Source organism: Tachypleus tridentatus, chromosome 2 (assembly GCF_004210375.1).
Source record: "Tachypleus tridentatus isolate NWPU-2018 chromosome 2, ASM421037v1, whole genome shotgun sequence".
Taxonomy (NCBI): domain Eukaryota; kingdom Metazoa; phylum Arthropoda; class Merostomata; order Xiphosura; family Limulidae; genus Tachypleus; species Tachypleus tridentatus.
This window is the reverse complement of record NC_134826.1, coordinates 150,582,725-150,609,440: the sequence shown is the minus strand read 5'-3', so window position 1 is coordinate 150,609,440 and position 26,716 is coordinate 150,582,725. Positions and strand designations below refer to the sequence as shown.

The 26,716-nt window shown below is 30.4% G+C and overlaps 1 pseudogene across 1 annotated transcript in view; it reads right to left on the bottom strand.

The window, feature by feature from the left end:
- The window catches only part of LOC143245359 (spectrin alpha chain-like), an 81,552-nt pseudogene that overhangs the window by 40,700 nt on the left and 14,136 nt on the right, over window positions 1-26,716 (bottom strand). Inside the window, exons 6-20 of the transcript XR_013025598.1 lie at window positions 24,252-24,356; window positions 21,429-21,520; window positions 20,744-20,888; window positions 20,053-20,169; window positions 13,004-13,177; window positions 11,208-11,309; window positions 10,451-10,588; window positions 9,795-9,905; window positions 6,434-6,511; window positions 5,409-5,563; window positions 4,306-4,448; window positions 2,920-3,094; window positions 1,771-1,839; window positions 978-1,221; window positions 193-315 (exon numbers count right to left, since the gene is read on the bottom strand). The product of XR_013025598.1 is annotated as a spectrin alpha chain-like (transcript). The remainder of the gene's footprint in view (window positions 1-192; window positions 316-977; window positions 1,222-1,770; window positions 1,840-2,919; window positions 3,095-4,305; window positions 4,449-5,408; window positions 5,564-6,433; window positions 6,512-9,794; window positions 9,906-10,450; window positions 10,589-11,207; window positions 11,310-13,003; window positions 13,178-20,052; window positions 20,170-20,743; window positions 20,889-21,428; window positions 21,521-24,251; window positions 24,357-26,716) is intronic.

Here is a 26,716-nt window from a genome sequence, read left to right as displayed (position 1 = left end):
TGTGAACATATTTATCAGAACACACCAATACATTGCTTTGCTATAGTTTTTATGTATTATAATTATATATATATATAATTCAAAAAATTATATATTTGTTCTTTTGTGGGTAAATTTCACAAAAGGAACATACACCTGTTCAAATTAAAAAAAAACAACAACATACCTAATGAGTGAAAAAAAAATAATTACCTTCATTAGTCATTTCTTCTCCAACCTGGCACACAGCTCGAATTCTGTGTTCATGGTTGTTGATTTCAGCTAGTACAGCTTGGTGTTTTTTTATTAGATTCTGAACTCCAATCAAGTCTCTTCCTAGAAATAAAATAAAAGATATATATATATAAAGGGTTTCAGAGAAAATATGTTTGATTTACTTTGTAGCTATGTGAAGCTATCTCCAATTTACTGATTCTTATATACTACCATTTACATACAAAAGTAATAATTTTGGAATTAAAAAGAACAAAAAGCCACAATCTAAATGAATTAACCAATCACATTTTGTATCAATACAGATAAAACTACAGACTCAACGGTTTACTGGAAGTTAAATAATGGTTAGAAGCATCAAAACTAGTAATAACTAAGTCATCACCCCCGAAGGGAGTTAATAAGATGTTATGTCTCCTAAAAGTAAATACTTCCATTTTTAGAAAGTTATTTGTAAATGCAATAAAACTACATGACATCTGCACATATAAACAAGGTGGAAATAGAATAACTTTATGCATATGTCTTACTTAGAGAGGCAGTTGCACTTTCAAAAAGCACTCTGGAAACATTGAAATTTTGTCAAAATCCAAAAATGTTCCCAAACTCTCATTTTCTGCAAGCATGTACCTCAAATCTATCATAACGTGAGGAATTTAAATGTTTAAATAAATGCAAATAAAAATTACTGAAAACACTTCATCTTAGAATAATTTTAATACTAAAAATATTAATTTTAACCATGACAGAAGTAATTATTTGACCTCTGTTGGTAGAAGCTGCAATTGGTTCTTTTTCTCGTATCCAAGCTTCTTCATCTTCAATATCACGGAACAGTTGTTGCACATGAAGAGAATCATTTAAACGTTGGCGCCTTGCACTCATTGGCTGCTGCAGGCCATTGTAACGTTCTACCAGAGCAACTTGTTTGGATTTGATTATATCTGCATCAAAGTGATTTCTTTCAACAAACTGGTTAGCTTGGATTACGATACCATCAATGCGATCCTGGAAAAGGTAGCAAACCTAACTATAACACAATTTATATTTCTTTCAGGACAACAAGTAAACTTCTGACTTAATAGCCCAAAAATATTTTAAAAAACGTTTCACAATAAAATAAATTCTTACAACAAGTATGTTTCTATTTTTCTCATCACAAAGAGTCACTGAAATTAATAAATTTTATAAATAATTTTAAAATGTTGCACAGTGTTTATAATCTAAAGAGTATTCTTGCTAGTGCTTCCAAATATATGTTACTGTCATAATTTGTATCTGTAATATATATTACTTATATAATATAAAAAATTTGCAAATGTAGGGACATAGGAAAGCCTTTAATATGACAAAAAAATACAAGAATTAAAATATAACAAATTTTTAGTTTCCACTGAAAGGACAGAATAATACTCATTAAAACTTACAAATAAAGTTTCAAAGTTAATCTTGCAAATCATATCTAAAGTAATTTGAGCTATATGTCACATTATTAAGACAGTTTTGTGGCATCAAAGTTCAATAGAAGAGATCTGATTGTGAATTGGTAAACCTCACCTGATGAGAACTGACATCAGCTTCAAGTAGGGCATGTTTCTTCAGTAGGTTCTGGACACTAGTAAGATCCTGTTATTTTAGGAATATGGATTATAACGGGATATAAAACTGATTTCCAAAATTACATCACTAAATTAGGTACATTTATTTGTACAGGTTACTAAGAATGATCAAAAACTTAAATGTAATTCACTATTAAATGTAGTACATTTAAAAACCAAGTTTTATGTTGTATAGTAATATTACTATTACATTTATAAGTTGTGTCCACAATTTGTTTTAGAATTTAGACAAACACTTTTAAGACAAGATATTCCAGGAAATATTACCGTATGGTAGTGCTTCACAAATGTTTTGATTACTGTATGGTAGTGCTTCACAAATGTTTTGATTACCGTATGGTAGTGCTTCACAAATGTTTTGATTACCGTATGGTAGTGCTTCACAAATGTTTTGATTACCGTATGGTAGTGCTTCACAAATGTTTTGATTACCGTATGGTAGTGCTTCACAAATGTTTTGATTACCGTATGGTAGTGCTTCACAAATGTTTTGATTACCGTATGGTAGTGCTTCACAAATGTTTTGATTACCATATGGTAGTACTTCACAAATGTTTTGATTACCGTATGGTAGTGCTTCACAAATGTTTTGATTACCGTATGGTAATGCTTCACAAATGTTTTGATTACCGTATGGTAGTGCTTCACAAATGTTTTGATTACCGTATGGTAGTACTTCACAAATGTTTTGGTAATATTCTAGGAAATATTTTATTAGATTATTAGCAAATGCAATCATGTTATTACCTAATACAGTTACACAAAATTTTTAAGAATAAACTGAAATTAAAAAGTATCAAAGATATGGGGAATGGATCTATAAAACGTTGTTCCACTTAAGACTAAATAGCCATTCCTATGTAAGCCACCACAACCCCAATTTATAAATTTATGATGCTAACTGTATAAAAATATCTGAAACAACAGTCCAGACATTTGTTAAGCTTTAGTTCAGTATACAATATAATAATCAATTAGGTATGTATTACAGAAATATAATCAGAAACGTAAAGATTAACCTTTCTACAATTTTTCCCATAAATAAAAATCTCTTTTGAAAATGATAATTGTAATAAAGTTTACAAACTTTGCCATTATCTTCTGAAAGAAGCTGTCCCTCAAGTTCAGACAACCAAATTTCAATGTCTTCAATTCCACGGTTAAACTGTTGCTCAGCCGACGCTTCTTTCATTTTGGTTCCCTTTTTGGCAGTTGCTTCAGTCAAGGACTCCCACAAATCAACAATCTCACCCATTCTTTCACTGATAAGCATATTGTATAATTAATGATAAATGTGATGTGCAGCAATACGTATAACATTTTTAATTAATAAATTTTCTTAAACAAGATTTAAAAGACTTTGTGCTGTTCTGCGATATGAGTATTTACGGATTCTTTTCCCTGTAAATATGGTTTTATATATCTGACAGCTACAAATAATTGAGTATGTACTGTCTGGATCACAAGATCAATGTTCTAGCAGCTTCTAGACCTAGGAATGTAAAAAGTTGAAAAAGAACAGCATTAATCAATGAAGATTCATCGTACATATTGACTGTAAAAACATTCCTGGGGAGACTTTATTAGTTTCTTCTTGCAACAGTCTCATCATTTCACAAAAAAAAAAAACAGTGTACTGTAAATATATTCATAGCTAGTAGGAAAAGAACTAGATGTCTTTTTAAACGTCTTGTTTCTTGAGATAAATTACCCATTTGATTCATAGAAATGGAACTTCAACATGCTATAGGGTTTAACATTGAGTTATATCAGACTCAATTGTTACAACCGAATTATTTATATTTCTTTTTAAAATTTAAAAGATTTACATGAGGATCTATTTGAAAATATGATATTGAACTACTACATGTTCCAAGCTTTATAGACTGTTTATTTGATTACAACCTCCCCCCTTTATCTGTAATTAACTTCACCTCTTAAATACTATTAGAAATTTCTTTGAATTTCTATAATCTAGATGTATAAACATTTACTAAATAGTATGTAAAACATTTCACAGTATTTGTAAAATAAAATAGTTTATATTTTAATATACAGAGTGTAAACGACAATGAAATAATTTCAATAAAAAGTAAAGCATAAAAAAATGAAGTAGCTGTTGAATGAAATAGACATTAAAGACTTTAACAGAAAAACACTAAACGTACTACTACATGTAAAAGCTCACAGACAGCAATCAATATTACATAATATTCATGGACTATTGAGCTACTAACACTGTATACTCATTTGAATGTATTCAAAGATTATGGTTTTATCAGCATACATATATGTATCTAGCTGTTCTGGACTTTTCTGCATCGTGTAAACGTCTTTGTATCTAGCTGTTCTGGACTTTTCTGCATCATGAACACATCTCTTTGTATCTAGTTGCTAGAGTTATGTACGTAACATATTAATTCAATAGTTGTTTAGAGAAACTGCTAACACTAGCAACAAGTAAGTGACTTACTTTATTCTTACTGATGCGTAATGGTTACTGTCAATAAGTTCTTGTCCTGTACTTGTGATTTCATCAACCCTGCTGTTATTAGCATTCACTTCTTGTTCAAAGTTCTGATGTTGCTGAACTTTTCCATTTAGATTCACTGGGTCCTGAAAAATTCAAGTTCAGGGTAAACCTAAATTTGTCCAAAGGTTAGAGATATTACCCTTTGTTGTTATCATATAATGTACAAAAAACAGAAAATATATTTTAAATATGAAGATGTAAGGACTTACTTTTACATAAAATTTATGTAAACAGTTTTTAAGTTAAACATCTCCTTTAATGTCATCATTTTACAAAACTCTAAAAAAGTAACAGAACAACAAACACAAAAAAGTAGTTGAAAATAATTTTGTTACTATGCAAATTCTATGTACAATAAATAATTTTAATACAACTGCATGATAAGCAAGCCTAAAATCTCCAAAAATATTTTAATAATTATTCAAATTATCCTTTTCATTGTTTGTTAGTTTTTGAATTTTGCACAAAGCTACATGATGGCTATCTACACCAGCCATTCCTAATTTAGTAGTGTAAGACTAGAGAGAAGGCAGCCAGCCAGTTATCACCACCAACTGCAAACTCTTGGACTACTCTTTTAATAATGAGTAGTGGGATTGACCAATTAAATTATAATGCCTCCACAGCTGAAAGGGAAAGCATATTTGGTGTGATGGGGATTCAAACTTGTAACCTGAGGGTCAAATGCTATGGATGAGCATAAATTATCCTTTTAAAGTCTTTTAAGGCATTAATTAAAATTTATTTCTGTGAAGTTGAATTTGTAAAATTATAAAACACAAACTAATTCCTAACTTGTAATGGTGAATTAGAATTGGTTCTCTTCCATCCAGCATTCTCTCAAGGTTGATAATACTTTGTTAAAATAAATACATAAATAAACTAGGCATCACTAAGTCTTAAATTCATTAACATAAAAATTAGCAATAGACTGTTCACACTTTTTTCTCCTGGAAAACTGTCACCCATGGGGGTCAAAGCAGAGCATTTGTTTAAAGAACTACGTTGACAGAACAACACAAAACAACTGAAAAAGGTTTTACCAAGTAACTGTCATCCATGGCAGTTTTCAATTTTCACTAATCCACCCCTTTGTTTCATCACAGTCTCGTTCAAATTGCTGAAGACGATATGAATCTTCTAACATCGTACGACGATAGCTCCACTTATCCTGGAGCGCTTGCCGACCTTCTAGTAGCTGAAACGATAACAGTAAAACTAAAATTATTCAAATACAAAGATTTATCTAAGTGAAAATTGAGTTATCTAGCTTTATTATGAAATACATAAGTTACAACGATTTTTTCCAATAATACATAAAATGTTTTCTGACTTAATCACCACAGATTTACTAACATTAAATTTTTCATATAAAATAAACAACTATTAAACTACAACTATGCAATTGTCCCTTTCATTTATGGGTATTAAAAATCATGTCCCTCAAAATGATTATATTTTAGTACAATTGTAGAATGCAATGAAAAGTGTAATTTTATAAATATATTTTTTACATTAAAGTAAAATTTGAAAGTCTGGATGACATAAATACAAGTCTATAAGTTCTATTACACATACAAATATTCAACTGATCTAACTTACCACTGCTCTTCTTTGTGCTACATCATCTGACGCATAATGTTGACCTTCTATAAGTTCTATTACATATACAAATATTCAACTGATCTAACTTACCACTGCTCTTCTTTGTGCTACATCATCTGACGCATAATGTTGACCTTCTATAAGTTCTATTACATATACAAATATTCAACTGATCTAACTTACCACTGCTCTTCTTTGTGCTACATCATCTGACGCATAATGTTGACCTTCTATAAGTTCTATTACACATACAAATATTCAACTGATCTAACTTACCGCTGCTCTTCTTTTGTGCTACATCATCTGACGCATAATGTTGACCTTCTATAAGTTCTATTACATATACAAATATTCAACTGATCTAACTTACCACTGCTCTTCTTTGTGCTACATCATCTGACGCATAATGTTGACCTTCTATAAGTTCTATTACACATACAAATATTCAACTGATCTAACTTACCGCTGCTCTTCTTTGTGCTACATCATCTGACGCATAATGTTGACCTTCTATAAGTTTGGTGGCAAATTCATCAAGAGCCTGTAAAATATACATTCTTTCTATCATACACACAGAAAGTATACACAGAGTTTAACTCTTCCTACTAAACAATAGTTTCAGTTTAGCTTGAATATATATACAAAATTTTAGAAAATGAAACTTTGTTCTGACTAAACTTTTATCAGTTTGGATTCATTATGGGATAAATACTATATTTCAGGAAAATCCTAATTTTAAACAACCCAGTTCTAGTTCATAATTGTTGAACTTTCTGAAACTAGATGTTCAAAGTTAGCAAGAAATTCTAATGTGGTGACTAAGTTTGCTACCCTTGTATAGACCACGTAGTTTAAGTGTTTGTAACAGATCTTAATATCAGTATTTCTGGGGTACTTATTCTTCAAAATAAAAACATTCAGGGAATGACAAAAAGTTGAGGTTATTTAAAAAATACAGTTGTTTATGGGATGCTTTATGATTCTTGTATATTGTACTATACCATGTCATGAAATCTATAGAAAAGGAATTTACTTTAAAGGAACAAATGAGAGTTTTCTTTGAAATAACAAAAATGTCAAATATTAAAATATATCAATGCAGATATTTCATTGTATACAGCATTCAACATTTCAACTAATCATATTGCTATATACACATGTGTGGATTCTAGTGGGAGTATAGGTCATATTCTCAATTGGACAGATGTTAAAGAATGTTGGACAACATCTCATATGATCATAAAATCACACTTGTATTAATTGTAAGTTATATTACTACACGTCATATGTTAAAGAAAGCGAGGCAACATCTCATAATCACAAACTTACTTGTACTAAACATAAGTTATATTACTTCAAGTTGTATGTTAAAGAATGTGGGTCAACATCTCACATGATCAAAAACCTCACATTTGAAGTAATATAACTTACGCTGGGTACAAGACACATGTTAAAGAATGTGGGTCAACATCTCACATGATCAAAAACCTCACATTTGAAGTAATATAACTTACGCTGGGTACAAGACACATGTTAAAGAATGTGGGTCAACATCTCACATGATCAAAAACCTCACATTTGAAGTAATATAACTTATGCTGGGTACAAGACACATGTTAAAGAATGTGGGTCAACATCTCACATGATCAAAAACCTCACATTTGAAGTAATATAACTTACGCTGGGTACAAGACACATGTTAAAGAATGTGGATCAACATCTCACATGATCAAAAACCTCACATTTGAAGTAATATAACTTACGCTGGGTACAAGACACATGTTAAAGAATGTGGGTCAACATCTCACATGATCAAAAACCTCACATTTGAAGTAATATAACTTATGCTGGGTACAAGACATGTTAAAGAATGTGGGTCAACATCTCACATGATCAAAAACCTCACATTTGAAGTAATATAACTTATGCTGGGTACAAGACACATGTTAAAGAATGTGGGTCAACATCTCACATGATCAAAAACCTCACATTTGAAGTAATATAACTTACGCTGGGTACAAGACACATGTTAAAGAATGTGGGACAACGTCTTGCATGATCATGAAACTCACATTTGTACTAAACATAAGTTACAATACTTCAAATCATATGTTAAAGAATGTGAAACATCTCATATAATCATAAAAGTCACATTTGTACTAAACATAAGTTATATTATTTCAAGGCATATGTTAAAGAATGTGCAACATTATCTCATATGATCATAAAACTCACACTAAACATGAGTTATATAACTACAAGTATTATTGATCATTTTGTTACTTCTTATTCAGACTATGATCAGTACATTCTCAATCCTAAACCAATACAATCCAAGGTGACTTTATTTTCAAATGTAAGTAATTAAAAACAAAATGAAAATTCCACGCTTGTGTCTTATAACCTATATTTAATTAAACTAAATAACGTATAGTTGACATCAGCAGTTCTCAAACTGGATGGATATGGCACAGTATGTATCTTGTCAGACATAAAACAGTTTTATAAAATTAAACTAAATAACGTATAGTTGACATAAGCAGTTCTCAAACTGTGTGGATATGGCACAGTATGTATCTTGTCAGACATAAAACAGTTTTATAAAATTAAACTAAATAACGTATAGTTGACATAAGCAGTTCTCAAACTGTGTGGATATGGCACAGTATGTATCTTGTCAGACATAAAACAGTTTTATACTTCTTTACTGAAAGTTTTGTAGTTATCTCATTTAAACTTCATATTACTGTGTACTGGTGTTAATGGTACAGTGGATTTTGTTTACACGTGCACATATGTGGCATCAAGCACTTCAAGGGAACAGAGAAGCCTCTCTAAGAAGAATATCTAGAGAAACTCAAGCTGTGCATCAAAATCAAAAATGAAAACCAGTAAGAGTGGTAATTACAGTTGAGATGTCTCAAGAACAAATTTTAGAGTTATGTAATAAAACTTAACAGAGCACAAGAACATTATAGCAAACTTCAAATTAACCGCTAGAGGAGAAACCAATCATAATATCCATATATCATAAAAATAATGTCATGATCCATGAGAGCACATGACTTCCTGAAAGATAAAGGATGGATCTAAAGTTAGTTTTTTTCAGAGGGGGGTGGTTTATACAGTAGCTATAGAGGACCTAATGATCCTAAATTTGGTGCAAAGCTCCATACAACAGAATAAATGTGATTAATTGTTTTCTTTGGAAAACATAGAAACTGCAAACAAAAGGCTTGGAAGTCAGTTATTTTAAGATATTTCTACGTCTTTGAATCTCCAAAATTAACAACAAATCTATACAATAAGAAAATGTTATAAACAAACATTGAATAGCAAGCCCCATACTGATGTTTAATATCACAAAGAACTTAATTAAAAGAAAAATATTGTTATAAAACCTGTCATTTCACATACACACAGACCAGCTTTCCATGGAAAATACTGTTAAAAAACCTGTCAATTCAAACACACACACAGACCAGCTTTCCATGGAAAATACATTTAAAAAAACCTGTCAATTCACACACACACACACAGACCAGCTTTCCACAGAAATTTAAGATGAAATTATCTGAATAAGATTCATCAAAGAGTAATTTCACTAATAATGTAGTTAACCGAGGAAAATTTTCAATTTTTAAAAATATTTTAAAAACTTACTCCTGTATGAATGCAAGATTTTAACATAAACTTTATACTTTGACCAATATGTGTGATATGTATACAAATTGTGATGTTAGAGTAGTAAGTCTTAATTTTTAATTTGAATATGTGAGTATGAGAAACCAGATGTGATCAACTTCTGTAGAGACAACACGTACTTTGATCTTCTCTTCCTGGGCTGCCAATGATTTCTCAAAATCCTCATGTTTCTTGATCAAAGCTTCTACTGAATCCAAAGAATCACCCAAGTCTTCATTTTCCAAAAATGCCTAAAAGAAACAAATTGTAATAAACCATTTTATAACAACATGAAAAAATTGTAATAAACCATTTTATAACAACAATAATCCAACATTTTATCTTCTTTACATTTTACTGCATCCCATGCAACCTCGTAACTTTTGCAAAATAAAGTTACTGATATTTATAGTGAATTATACTTTATTATTTACTTTTCAAAAAGAATTATTATAATAAATAAAACATTAAATTATATACACCACTTTTATAAAACTTTTAAAGACAAAGTATGGAAATAACAGAGTTTATGGTGATGAAAACAACTTGTAATGATACCATTTAAGGCTCACTGTGAATGTTTCCGTTTGATCTGTATTAATTTCATTATTGATATATAATGCTGATTTTATCAACTATTCACAATCAATGTAATTTATAGGACTATAAATACCGATTTATAAATGAATAACTGTGCATGTATATAAACACACGAGCCATAAAGCAATTTCACTGAAGTTACCAGTAAGTTATGTATAACAGAAAAACAATAAAAATTTAAAATCTTTACACAAACATTTTGTTTGGCCATCCAAGTATCAGCCTGCTCCGTGTCACGGTAAAATAGCTGAAGATCCATACACTGCTCATACAGAATTCGACGTTCTTCCCACAAGGAAAGAAGTGACTGCTTTTCATTAGCTAATGTAAGAAGCTGGACATAAAATAACAGGAGTCAAACACTGGATTCTATACAAAATTACTTTACAAAGTCATACGTTACATTTTTTCAAAAAGTTTGCAAATGAAGGTAAAAGGAAGGTGTACATTTAACAATATATATGTATAGAAAGGACTTAATAAAAGTCTCCTACGTGCCTACTGGTTAATTCACATAAAAACTTGTCTACTTAGATCAGTGCTTGTCAAATTCACTCTGTGGCCAGTAATGTACTTTCCTATAACCTTTATTTATTTCATTGATAAAGAAAAGAGAAAGAAATCAGTTGAAGATACTGAACTATTTCAAAATATTCTAATCAAGAAAACTACAAATATTGATTTTATAACTGATAATTCAATTATCTGAATGACTGAAGAGATAGTATGATCTCTCCTTCAAAGATATATGGATGAATTTGAAATAGATAAACAAGACAAAACTAATTAATACATGTGAAATATCACATGCTGGATGATATTCTATAAGAATGTAATAGTAACCAAAAGATAAAAAATTATATACATTCATATTTGAACACCACAAATACTGGTTTTATACTGTTTCTCCCTACACATATTAATTCAAAATCAAACCCAGTACTTGACTTTACCTTTTCTTTTACTTCGTCAGATGCTGAGTGTTTCTCATTCAACAATCTCTGACCTGCTTCAGTGGAAGCATGGAAACTGTCTTCTCGGGCATCAATTTCACCCTGTCATAAAAAATTAAATATTATTTTCCATTCTTTTAAATAAAGTATATATATATATTTATTAAATAAAACCTGACAAACAATCTACAAGTTATTAATTTTGTGCACAGTAGGCCCAGGGCAAAATTATGGCCTGTGCAGAAATTGCATTCAACACCCCTGCCTCTGAAAACTTCACAAGAACCACTAATTGCAACGTCAGTTTTGGTGCCCCTTGGAGTGAGCACTTTATGTAGGGACACAAGTCACCTACTCCAGGGGTTAACCCTAATTTTGTTGTAAATTTTAAGAAGATTTTTGATCACAAATTAAAAATCATTTTTAAACTAGTAGCCTTTGTTCTAATCAAAATAAATTCAGTTTCACACTGTTTATTAAAACACTTATCATGACTGAGGCTTATTTTGCAGAAGAATTATTATAAACAGTAATATTTGAAGTTTGTTTTTTAAAGAAAAGTTTATCCCAGCATCTCATTAAATAAAAATATATTAGATAAAATGATACATAATGTTTTTTTTTCCACATACTTATTTCTAGATTGTAGAATGGAAGCAGTTTAATTCACCAATAGAGAAAAATATTAAATAAATATTATTTATTCCCACACATATAATTAATTATGAGGATTGAACCATTGTATTATATAGCAAAAATCAGGTTGATCACAGTACAGGGAAAGGAAACATTTAACACTATAAACCTTATGTTTTGTTTTTGATCTTTATTTTGAAGCACCATAAAACAAAGTCTACGTTTTACATTCATAGACTGATGAAGTTGTAATAAAAATAAACCATAAAATATTATTTTTGAGGAAAAGATTAAAAAATCGATTTATATATATGGAAAGGCTGCAATTTTGGTTTAGTAACAATAATATGAAAAAATATTTCCTTATGAAACATACTGTTATATAAAGGTAATTACATATAATTTTAAAATAGCAAATATACATATTGACGTACTGAGATGGTGCATTTATATTTACCTAGAAACTAACTTCAAAACTTTTGCTCCCTTTCAGGTAAAATATGGTTATATCATTCACATCATGCCATATATAAATTCATTATAATTAAATAAAAACCAATATATGGTTATATCATTCACATCATGCCATATATAAATTCATTATAATTAAATAAAAACCAATATATGGTTATATCATTCACATCATGCCATATACAAATTCATTATAATTAAATAAAAACCATTATATGGTTATATCATTCACATCATGCCATATAAAAATTTATTATAATTAAATAAAAAAACAATATATGGTTATATCATTCACATCATGCCATATATAAATTCATTATAATTAAATAAAAAACAATATATGGTTATATCATTCACATCATGCCATATATAAATTTATTATAATTAAATAAAAACCAATATATGGTTATATCATTCACATCATGCCATATATAAATTCATTATAATTAAATAAAAACCAATATATGGTTATATCATTCACATCATGCCATATATAAATTTATTATAATTAAATAAAAAACAATATATGGTTATATCATTCACATCATGCCATATATAAATTCATTATAATTAAAAAAAACCAATATATGGTTATATCATTCACATCATGCCATATATAAATTCATTATAATTAAATATAAAACAAGAACAAATGTTATTTCCTTTTGAACTATCATCCATGCTCTTACTTTGTGTTCTTGATGACGTTCAAGTAATGCCTCTGCCCCAGCCACATCTTTTGCTAATTCATCTGCAGAAATAATGGACTTCATATCATGAATCCATGATACTAAATCTCGAAAGTCAGCTAAGAAGTGATGCAAATTGTAGGATTCATCTAAGTGCTGACGCCGTTCTTGGGCCTGAATTATACATTGAAAACTGAGGTAATCACAATACTTTTTCTTTGTCATTATTATAAAATTAAAAGCATTAAACAAATCCAAGTAGAGGCAATAATCTCTTTTAAAGCATGACACTCTATCAGGCATCATATATCCTATCACAATGTAATAATCAATTTTTCTTTCATTAATACTTTATTATGAATATGAATATTAATATTATTATTACCATTGATTTTGACACTATGAAAGTTATTATGCAATGTTATTATAATACTGTAAAATTGTTGAGACTTATCTAAATCTTTTAACTTTCACAGCATGGACTTGGTCTAAAAGACCAACCTTGTAACCATTTTGTGCTTGTTACAGTTTATGAGCTATAATTTTTAACTAGTTAGTGTATCTTCATGAAAGTTTGCATATTATCAGTAAATATTACAAGAATTTCATATGCAAAGTATCACTTTTTTAATATTAAGTTTTAAGATTTTTTAAGTAATGTTTTTCTCATGCCTTTTGTATTTTTGAATGTTGCTTGTCCAACATGTAAAGTAATTTTGATTTTAAGATTAAAAATACTTTTATGCATCAGAAAATTTTCAAAGTTCACATATGAAATCTTTATATCCATCAGATAATTATTAAACATTTAAAAACATTATCTGTTAATTTCAATATCATATCTTTGCACAGGTTCGTTCAAATTGCTTCCCAGCGACACAGAGACAGAGGTATATCTGCAGACTTACAATGCTAGAATCCAAGTTTTGATAACTGTGATGGGCAAAGCACAAATAGCCAATTGTGTAGCTTTGTGCTTGACTGGAAGCAACAAGAACAAAAACAAAACAAGTTATTCTTTGACAGATTGTTTAGGCAGAGTATTTATGATGAAACTTTCATCAGCAAACCAGGTTATTTGATTTGACTGACCTCGTAACAACCATACAAAATTACAAAATAACTATAAATTATGATTTTTTTGTACTAGAATGACTACAGATTGGAACATTGAAAGGTAAAAGCTTAGAATAAATGGCTTAAATCTCATAACACACACACACACATATATACACACATTATTTTTAGTATATTGTCCTTTCAGCCATGCTTGGCTGCTTAGCTAATATTACAGAAGTTGCATTTATGTTACATTTCCACAAATACAAGATGCGCATTCACAAAGTGGCCCAGCTTAGCTGTAATTTAGTGGACAAGTATTTTGTAAAATACAGTCATATTTCAGTTAAAATACATTATTCATATATGTTATTACTATTTATAAATACGCTTTTAAACTTATTTGTCTTAAAAGATAGAACAGTAAATAAAGAAGTATAGCAAATAATTATCACTTCTAATTATGAACTTTGTACTTGTTTGCCACTTATAATTTGTTAAGCCTTCTCATGGAGGATGTGAAACAAAATAGTATTTTCGTTTTTTTTATATACACTTGAAATAACCAAAAATCATAAATTACTATATCAACACCACAGAATTCCCCTGTAATTTATTAAGCTAAGTAATCAAGTTGTATCTGGGTCTAAACAAATATGAAATTTTGATCTCACCAATGTCTTACCTTACTGACTGGAATACTTCAAAAAGACAGAAAACAACTAAGGGGACATTCTGAGCTTCTGATTGGTTATACATACACAAGTGGGTGAAGTGGGTGTATCCTAGCAAGTATTTTCAAAAATTGAAGAGTTAACTGGGGCCACCTTGGTTGATTCAATAAATATCTCAGAAAATAAAAAAGATAAGATGTTCTTACCTTAGATTCTCACTTGTTGTTATTAATTACTTAAAAATCTAATTTGTTAGAAACTACAGACTTTGCATTTGGACAATACAATTAAATGTGTAATTTGAACCAAAGCTGAATTCAACACCTCATATGACACACAAATATTGATATACAAGATGTTTTCTAATGATTACTTTTAAATTAAGAAATATATGTATAATACTAAAACTCAAATTATAATTTACAATTTGATGCCAAACTTAATGACATACATTCATAAAATAGTAATTCAACAATAATTTTGAATGCAAGTTAACAAATGCAGTGACATGGCCTTAGAAAAATGATCTGTGTCAGTAGTTAAGGTGGCTGAAGAGTGGGATATGTCATTAGATTTACTGCTAAAATTACTGTTAATAGTGAGTTTTAAACTAATGATTCTCAACACATTATGATCATTAGAGGGTTTTAGCATGGCCAAGTGGTTAGGGTGCTCAACTCTCAAACTGTATGTTCAAATTCCCATCTCACCAAACATACTCACCCTTTTAGCCATGAGGGTGTTATAAAGTGATGGTTAATCCCACTAACAGTTGGTAAAAGAGTAGTCCAAGAGTTAACAATGGGTGGTAATGACTAGCTGCCTTCTCTCTAGGTTTTTACTATTAAACTAGGGCCTGCTGGTACAAATAGTCCTCTTGTAGTTGGTGCAAACTTCCAAACAAACTAAACCAGTTTTTTTAGCTCTGTTGTTTAATGATTGTGTTTCTGCTGAATTTATTATATAGAATTAACTTTATTAACTTAAGTTTGTTTCTGTTCTGACCTATAGAGTCTATAGAGGTAGCTCACAGAAAAACTTATACAGGTTTAGAGTGATTAAAATTGTTAATAGATAAACAACCCTAATAATGACTCTGTTCAAGTTATAGAGTCTATAGAAACAGCTCACAGAAAAACACACTTATACAGGTTTAGTGTAAATAAAATTGTTCATAGATAAACAACCCTAATAATGACCCTGTTCTAAGTTATAGAGTCTATAGAAACAGCTCACAGAAAAACACACTTATACAGGTTTAGTGTGAATAAAATTGTTCATAGATAAACAACCCTAATAATGACTCTGTTCTAAGTTATAGAGTCTATAGAAACAGCTCACAGAAAAACACACTTATACAGGTTTAGTGTGAATAAAATTGTTCACAGGCAAACAACCCTAATAATGACTCTGTTCTAAGTTATAGAGTCTATATAAACAGCTCACAGAAAAACACACTTATACAGGTTTAGTGTGAATAAAATTGTTAATAGATAAACAACCCTAATAATGACTCTGTTCTAAGTTATAGAGTCTATAGAAACAGTTCACAGAAAAACACACTTATACAGGTTTAGTGTGAATAAAATTGTTCATAGACAAACAACCCTAATAATGACTCTGTTCTAAGTTATAGAGTCTATATAAACAGCTCACAGAAAAACACACTTATACAGGTTTAGTGTGAATAAAATTGTTAATAGATAAACAACCCTAATAATGACTCTGTTCTAAGTTATAGAGTCTATAGAAACAGCTCACAGAAAACACACTTATACAGGTTTAGTGTGAATAAAATTGTTCATAGACAAACAACCCTAATAATGACTCTGTTCTAAGTTATAGAGTCTATATAAACAGCTCACAGAAAAACACACTTATACAGGTTTAGTGTGAATAAAATTGTTAATAGATAAACAACCCTAATAATGACTCTGTTCTAAGTTATAGAGTCTATAGAAACAGCTCACAGAAAAACACACTTATACAGGTTTAGTGTGAATAAAATTGTTCATAGACAAACAACCCTAATAATGACTCTGTTCTAAGTTATAGAGTCTATATAAACAGCTCACAGAAAAACACACTTATACAGGTTTAGTGTGAATAAAATTGTTCATAGACAAACAACCCTAATAATGACTCTGTTCTAAGTTATAGAGTCTATATAAACAGCTCACAGAAAAACACACTTATACAGGTTTAGTGTGAATAAAATTGTTAATAGATAAACAACCCTAATAATGACTCTGTTCTAAGTTATAGAGTCTATATAAACAGCTCACAGAAAAACACACTTATACAGGTTTAGTGTGAATAAAATTGTTAATAGATAAACAACCCTAATAATGACTCTGTTCTAAGTTATAGAGTCTATAGAAACAGCTCACAGAAAAACACTTATACAGGTTTAGTGTGAATAAAGTTGTTCATAGACAAACAACTAAGGAAGATGTTTAATACAAATATTTCAATCACATCAACACTTTGAACTTTGACCTTTCACCAGCAATTGAGATTTGTTAAATTTACTTGAACATATAAGGTTTGAATACCAACAGTGAAACAGGATAATTTAAGTACAGGATCCATCAAACTGTAAATATGTTTGAAACACTTGCTATGTCACATTGTTGCTCTCCTAGTTTGTATTTTCAGGTACTTACATTTAACAATATCTATACATTCCATAATAATTATGAACAGTTTCTAGAAGTAACAACAAAAAATTTAATCAACTTGTAAAGACATTCATACTGGTTAAAGAATATAACAGAGAAGATCAGAAAATAACGATAAAAAATTAAAGAAAAATTGAGAGATAGACAGAAGATTATAAAACATTGACTTCACAGACTATTATTATTATTCAATATAACATTTGGAATTCTGTCAAAACTACGTTATTAGGCTTAAAGCTGTTCATTAATAATACAGTTTACAAGCTGGTCAGGTAGTTAAGGTACAGAAAACGTTCTAAAGAACTCATTCCCACAAGATTTAGAGATGAAGATAGAGACAATAAAATACTGACAGATAATGCAGACTGGTTACATTATCAGCTTATGTGTTTCAAAGGAAGACAACTCAGGTCTCTGTCAACATTATCAGCTTATGTGTTTCAAAGGAAGACAACTCAGGTCTCTGTCAATTAGTTTGTAGGAATTTAACCCAAGAATGATTTCCAATACCACAAATACACTACCTGCAGTACTGGCTACTCCAACTTCAACAGTCATGCTTCATATATCATGCAATACCTTACAAATATTGAATAATTCAAGGTGTTAAGTTTAGGCCAAACCTATATATAGCCCTCAGACTTTACAGTTACAATTTTGAGGGATTTTTCTATTAAGTGCTGAAAAACATAAATTCTCAGTAACATATTTCTGTGAACAATAAACTTAGTGTAATGATACTTTTGATTAGTTAGGTTAAGGCAAATAAAATAATAACTATTTCAACAGATAAACAACACCTTGTTTCTGATATTATATAGCAGTGAAATCTACTGTTGTTTACCGCTGTTTGCCAGTTGTTTAGAAGACATTTTAATTTAGATCTGAACAATATTATGAAAACTGATCCTTGTAACTTTTAACCACAATTTTTAATTTCAAGTGACAAAAATAACGGACACATTTCCCACAAGAGAATTAATTAATTTTTTGTAGACTTTCCTTTCTCTAAATCTAAGTCTGATTGAGAGATACAATAATAAAGTTTGTTTAACCCTATCGACACAGGTCACAAATCAAAGGCCATGTCATGACATTTGTTGACTCAGATTCAAAATTTTATTCAACTACTATTTTATGAACCTATGTCAAAGAGTTTGGTATAAAATTGAGGAATATAATTCAAATTTTAGTATTATACCTGTTAAGTTTTAATTTAAAATTAAATGTTAAAAACACACCTAAATATCAAATTTTGTGAGCTAAGTGGTGTGTTAAAGGAGCATTGGTTCTAATTAAATGTTTGTGATGTCCAAATACAAAGTCTATAATTTCTTAAGAATTAGGAACTCAAAGTACCTATACTGATAAGCTAGGTATATAAAATAAGAATCTCCAACTTTTTCTATTTGCTGAGATATCGCTATGTTTAATTACTCAAACACAGAGGTCATGTCTACCTCATTCCATTTTAGGAAAAACTTGCTCACATACACCTACTTGTGTAAGAAACAAGTTCAGAGGTCATAACTGGAAGAGATAATTGTTTGCTTTACTTGTTTATTTACTGTTCTATATTTTAATAAAAATAAGTCTAAAAACTTGTTTGTAAACATAAATAATCTGTATACATATATCATGTATTATAACTGAAATGTGACTGTTTTGTGAAACACTTATCCATTAGAACACAGCCAAGACATGTCACTTGATAAAATCACTGAATAAGGTAACATGAGTGTGCATGCACCACATCATTGTAACTTCTGTATTGTTGGCGAGACACTATTGAAAAATCAGTATAATAAAAATAATAAGCATACATATATGTATAACATTACGAGATTTCAGCTATTTAAACTAAACATTTGTGTATTTGTGTTATAAATTGTAGTCGTTCTAGAACACAAAAGAACAACATTTATTTCCTACCATTTCATGGTGGGTACAAAGTCAGCAACTTGACAGATTCTGTATAAAGTTAGGGTTGGGTTTTACTGAAAACAAACATTTGAAATGTATTTAGGATGTTACAGAGATTACTTGAACGCTATATGAATTTTTTTTTTTTGAAAAATAATAGTTTTCTAATCATAACATGAAAGTTGCTTTGCACTCAGACTAACAAGACAAAACTAGATATTTTCATAAACAAAACTGGTTTTCTGTGTACAAAAGACTTGTAATGTTTAATAAAGGTCTACCAAAGTTTGTGAAAATACATATACATTAAAATTTACAGTATAAACACTAAGTGTATGCAAATGTGTATACAAACACATGTATTTTATACCAAATCTGTCACAAAACGGTTTGTTGTTTTGAATTTTGGATAAAGCTACTCAAAGGATATCTGTATTAGATGTCCCTAATTTAGCAGTGTATGACTATAGGGATGGCAGCTAGTCATCACCACCCACTGCCAACATTTGGACTACTCTTTTACCAATGAATAATTGGACTGACTGTTACATTATAATGCTCCCATGGCTGAAATTTCAAATATGTTTGGTGTGATGTGGATTTGATCCTGAAAACCTCAGATTGAAAGTTAAGCACCTGGTCATGCCAGGCCTATTATAAACGTTCATTTCTGAAAGGAATGTTCTGATTTAACCTTCTACAGATATCTTACCTTTGCTTTCAGTTCTTCCCAGTTTGAGACAATTTCAGCATGTTTGGACTGAATTTCATCAGCATGATCTTCATGGTTAGTACATAGTCTATCAGCTTCTTGTCCCAAAGTTAAAACCTGCAGAGTGGGGATGAATGTATGGAAAATCAAACTAGATTTATAATAATGCACTTTAAACTCCAACAAGCAAATTAAAGTGTTAATCAAAAGAAATTCTAATCATTAACTGTATCATGATCACTAGACTGTACAGTTTTCAGAACAACACACTGGAAACTTCCAAAAGTATTTTAATATGGGATTTACACTTATTATTTTGGAACATCTACAAAGATTACGAACAGCATTGAAAAGTTCTCTTGAAAGTTTCTTCAAATTTATTACACTAACACAAAACATGTTTAATAATAACAGAAGATATGAACATTAAGTTAATTCAATTCACAATGCTTGAGATATACATTACTACCACATACGTTTATCAGCAATTTAACTAATGACTAACTAAACAGACACAGTCTCATCTTGATTTACAAGTCAACCTTGAGTAGTTAAACAATTTTTAATATTATAACCATACAAAAGTTTTGTTTTGTGAACTAAAGTTATACACAATTCATGTAAATATGAAGTAATGGCCTACAAGAGTACACGAGTACTTTTGTATCAAAGTTACATTATCATATCTGACCTTGTCTTCCAGAGCAGCCAAATCTCTCTCCATTCCCTCATGTTTCCTCTGAAGAGCCTGAATGCTAACAAGGTCCTTTCCATAATCATCCGAGGAAAGGATCAGATCTTTTTCAGTAATCCACGCAATTGTTTCATCAGCATCTCTAGGAAAGTAAAGAACAAAATAATGAGCAATTATCAAAAGAATGTATCTAGTGAATATTATCCCTATTATGCAAATTGTCCAGAAAAATTAGAACATATTTTAGATATTCAGTGTACAAATACCACATTAACAACTTGAAAAATAAGTGAACAGGATTAAAAGTCTAAATGGCATTACTTGATATAACATTTCACTGGCCTTTAAAATAACCATAGTTTATCAAGTTTGAATTTATTTTCCTTTCATAAAATACAGCCAGACTGCAAAATTATTATTGAGATGAACCACACATGAACAGTAAATAAAATAGAGAAACAGCATGTGATAAGCTTATAATATTTCATGTATATTAAAAAGCTTTATTAAAAAATATAAATAATTATAATAAATAAGATAAAAATATGTCAAAAATTTTTGTGTGTCTGACATTTCTGTTAAAAATGTTTTGAGGGTGTATGTCTGAGATTTCTGTTAAAAAGCCTCATTTGATGTTATTGTAATCTTAACGATTTCTCTTAAAATTTTATTTATACAGTACCTGTTGAAACGTTGGATTTCATGAGCTCCAAAAAGTTTTTCTTGTCTTAATAAAGTCAGTGCTTTAAGTCTTTCCCATGTTTCATTCAGTTCCTTGAATACATATGGAATAGAAACAAGTACATAGTCATAAATATAAAAGAGGGACAGTTTAATTACACATACACAAAGACACATACTTCATAATTGTCATGAAACAGTGTGCTATCCTTGAAAACACAACATCTCTCCACATTAAAAAAAACATTAAATGAATTCATACCTTCAGAAGTCGAGAATAGATCAATAATTCCATCTTTAGCAATAAATGAATAAATAAATTAATACATATGGCTCTTGAAATGTTCAGTTGTTCGTCAGAACTTTTCCTTTGTAAGAAAAATACGGATTAAAATTTTGCTCGATCTTGGTTTGTGTACAACCCTTGAAATTGTATTCCAAGGGGCTGATTAATTAACTTAAGTGGAAAACAACTAATCAATGTTAATCCCTCCAAATAGATGATCATAGTGAATAATGTATTATTTATTTCAGAATGAACAGAAGATGATAACAAGTAAAATTAATGTAATTTACAGATAAAGTCCTGGACACTGGACTAGGTTCTGCAGCTTCCCTTCCAACATACAAATACAAAAAAGAGAGATCTGTGGGGTTTTGAGTCCTATTCACATTACTATATGGTAATCTAAATTAATTTAGATAAACAAATATTGTTATGTAATTTTGTAGAATTGATTATTTAATATTATATAGCAGAGTAACTGTTTAATTACTGTGTATGTATATTAAAAATTCATTTTGTGTTCACCAGAGGTCTATTGTATTTTTTTGATTGACTGCACTTAAATATGTGATCAAAAGTAATGTATGAATCATTTCATAAATGTATTTATTGTCCCACTTTATTCTTATGTACTGTAAATAATAACTCATATTTACTCTGTCACACAAGCACTCACTTCTTATGTACTGTAAATAATAACCCATATTTACTCTGTCACACAAGCACTCACTTCTTATGTACTGTAAATAATAACCCATATTTACTCTGTCACACAAGCACTCACTTCTTATGTACTGTAAATAATAACCCATATTTACTCTGTCACACAAGCACTCACTTCTTATGTACTGTAAATAATAACCCATATTTACTCTGTCACACAAGCACTCACTTCTTATGTACTGTAAATAATAACTCATATTTACTCTGTCACACAAGCACTCACTTCTTATGTGCTGTAAATAATAACCCATATTTACTCTGTCACACAAGCACTCACTTCTTATGTTGCTGTGAATAATAACTCATATTTACTCTGTCACACAAGCACTCACTTCTTATGTACTGTAAATAATAACCCATATTTACTCTGTCGCACAAGCACTCACTTCTTATGTGCTGTAAATAATAACTCATATTTACTCTGTCACACAAGCACTCACTTCTTATGTGCTGTAAATAATAACCCACGTTTACTCTGTCACACAAGCTCACTTCTTATGTACTGTAAATAATAACCATGTTTACTCTGTCACACAAGCACTCACTTCTTATGTACTGGTAAATAATAACCCACATTTACTCTGTCACACAAGCACTCACTTCTTATGTACTGTAAATAATAACCCATATTTACTCTGTCACACAAGCACTCACTTCTTATGTACTGGTAAATAATAACCCACATTTACTCTGTCACACAAGCACTCACTTCTTATGTACTGGTAAATAATAACCCATATTTACTCTGTCACACAAGCACTCTCTTCTTATGTACTGTAAATAATAACCCATATTTACTCTGTCACACAAGCACTCTCTTCTTATGTACTGTAAATAATAACCCATATTTACTCTGTCACACAAGCACTCACTTCTTATGTACTGGTAAATAATAACCCATATTTACTCTGTCACACAAGCACTCTCTTCTTATGTGCTGTAATAATAACCCATATTTACTCTGTCACACAGCACTCACTTCTTTTGTACTGGTAAATAATAACCCATATTTACTCTGTCACACAAGCTCACTTCTTATGTACTGTAATAATAACCCATATTTACTCTGTCACACAAGCTCTCTTCTTATGTACTGTAAATAATAACCCATATTTACTCTGTCACACAAGCACTCACTTCTTATGTACTGGTAAATAATAACCCATATTTACTCTGTCACACAAGCACTCTCTTCTTATGTACTGTAAATAATAACCCATATTTACTCTGTCACACAAGCACTCACTTCTTATGTACTGGTAAATAATAACCCATATTTACTCTGTCACACAAGCGCTCACTTCTTATGTACTGTAAATAATAACCCATATTTACTCTGTCACACAAGCGCTCACTTCCAATAAAGAAGTTAGCTGATAATAAAAACAGTTTAAATAATAACCCATATTTACTCTGTCACACAAGCGCTCACTTCCAATAAAGAAGTTAGCTGATAAGAAAAACAGTTTAAATAATAACCCATATTTACTCTGTCACACAAGTGCTCACTTCCAATAAAGAAGTTAGCTGATAAGAAAAACAGTTTAAATAATAACCCATATTTACTCTGTCACACAAGAGCTCTCTTCCAATAAAGAAGTTAGCTGATAAGAAAAACAGTATTTTTGGTACGATATTACTGACACTTTATATTTAATAAATAGTTTCTTTATTTACAATAAAGTATTACAATAGGTTATCCATATGAAATCCACTGGGCTGATTTTATAGGATGAATCTTATTGTAACAGTCTGTTGGGACTACAGTAATACATAAGTTCGTCAGCTGGATTTCATGGTTTTCACTAAACTTACCACTTTCTTCTTATGAATTAATTCTTCTTCTGGATGTCCTTCAACAATCAGCTTACTACCAAGTTCATTAACCTCAGTCACTCTAAACTCTTCATTGGCCATGTCCTAAAGAGATCAAATATTCTTAGCCCCAACAAATAAGTAGTTACACACAAAGTGTTTTTTGTGGTATTTCTTCTTTAAATGAATAATAAAACCCAAGTAAACTACATCCACATAACAACAGGTAAGTATACATAATGAAGTAAAATGCACAAAAGAAGACACGAAGAAGTTTGATAGACAAAAATAAGTGAAAGCTTTATGAAAACACAGAGAACAGTGTGTTTCTCAAATATTTCATTTATTACATATTATATCAGATGTTTGTGAAACATAAAACTGTCTTTTATTTCGTCAACTTCGAAATTATCAAGTTTCACTAAGTATCAATAGTTATGAATAAAAATTATGGATGATAAATGTGTATTTTATGTTCTATAATTACATTTTTGGGTTGGAAAAATGAAATTAAGGTAAAGTAAAACAAAACAACTAAAATTAAGGCACCGTAATGCACAGTTAATGCTGATTTTGTGCCTTTTTCTGTCAGATAAATTATTTAAAAAATACTTGTTGGATTTCTGAACCCATAATATGTACTAAATGAGGTTTTGAGTTTATGATAAAGACCATTAATAATGTTAACAAAGCAGCTATATTTTTAACAGATATCATAAAGTTAAAAATCCATACAACATAATCTGCAGAAACTGGAACCGTGTGCAAAAATCAAGATTTACACACAAAGGGATGTCTACATGTAAATAATCCAAGTGCTAGAAACAGTATAAATACAGACATGGTTCAAGTGCTAGAAATAGTATAAATACAGACAGGGTTCAAGTGTTAGAAACAGTATAAATATAGACAGGGTTCAAGTGCTATAAACAGTATAAATATAGACAGGGTTCAAGTGCTAGAAACAGTACAAATACAGACAGGGTTCAAGTGCTAGAAACAGTACAAATACAGACAGGGTTCAAGTGCTAGAAACAGTATAAATATAGACAGGGTTCAAGTGCTAGAAACAGTATAAATATAGACAGGGTTCAAGTGCTAGAAACAGTATAAATACAGACAGGGTTCAAGTGCTAGAAACAGTACAAATACAGACAGGGTCCAAGTGCTAGAAACAGTATAAATACAGACAGGGTTCAAGTGTTAGAAATAGTACAAATACAGACAGGGTTCAAGTGCTAGAAACAGTACAAATACAGACAGGGTTCAAGTGCTAGAAACAGTACAAATACAGACAGGGTTCAAGTGCTAGAAACAGTACAAATACAGAGAGGGTTCAAGTGCTAGAAACAGTATAAATATAGACAGGGTTCAAGTGCTAGAAACAGTACAAATACAGACAGGGTTCAAGTGCTAGAAACAGTATAAGTATAGACAGGGTTCAAGTGCTAGAAACAGTACAAATACAGACAAGGTTCAAGTGCTAGAAACAGTATAAATACAGACAGGGTTCAAGTGTTAGAAATAGTACAAATACAGACAGGGTTCAAGTGCTAGAAACAGTACAAATACAGACAGGGTTCAAGTGCTAGAAACAGTACAAATACAAACAGGGTTCAAGTGCTAGAAACAGTATAAATATAGACAGGGTTCAAGTGCTAGAAACAGTATAAATATAGACAGGGTTCAAGTGCTAGAAACAGTATAAATACAGACAGGGTTCAAGTGCTAGAAACAGTACAAATACAGACAGGGTCCAAGTGCTAGAAACAGTATAAATACAGACAGGGTTCAAGTGTTAGAAATAGTACAAATACAGACAGGGTTCAAGTGCTAGAAACAGTACAAATACAGACAGGGTTCAAGTGCTAGAAACAGTACAAATACAGACAGGGTTCAAGTGCTAGAAACAGTACAAATACAGAGAGGGTTCAAGTGCTAGAAACAGTATAAATATAGACAGGGTTCAAGTGTTAGAAATAGTACAAATACAGACAGGGTTCAAGTGTTAAAAACAGTACAAATACAGACAGGGGTCAATGCTAGAAACAGTATAAATATAGACAGGGTTCAAGTGCTAGAAACAGTACAAATACAGACAGGGTTCAAGTGCTAGAAACAGTATAAGTATAGACAGGGTTCAAGTGCTAGAAACAGTACAAATACAGACAAGGTTCAAGTGCTAGAAACAGTATAAATACAGACAGGGTTCAAGTGTTAGAAATAGTACAAATACAGACAGGGTTCAAATGCTAGAAACAGTACAAATACAGACAGGGTTCAATGCTAGAAACAGTATAAATACAGACAGGGTTCAACTGCTAGAAACAGTATAAATACAGACAGGGTTCAAGTGTTAGAAACAGTATAAATATAGACAGGGTTCAAGTGCTAGAAACAGTACAAATACAGACAGAATTCAAGTGCTAGAAACAGTACAAATACAGACAGGGTTCAAGTGCTAG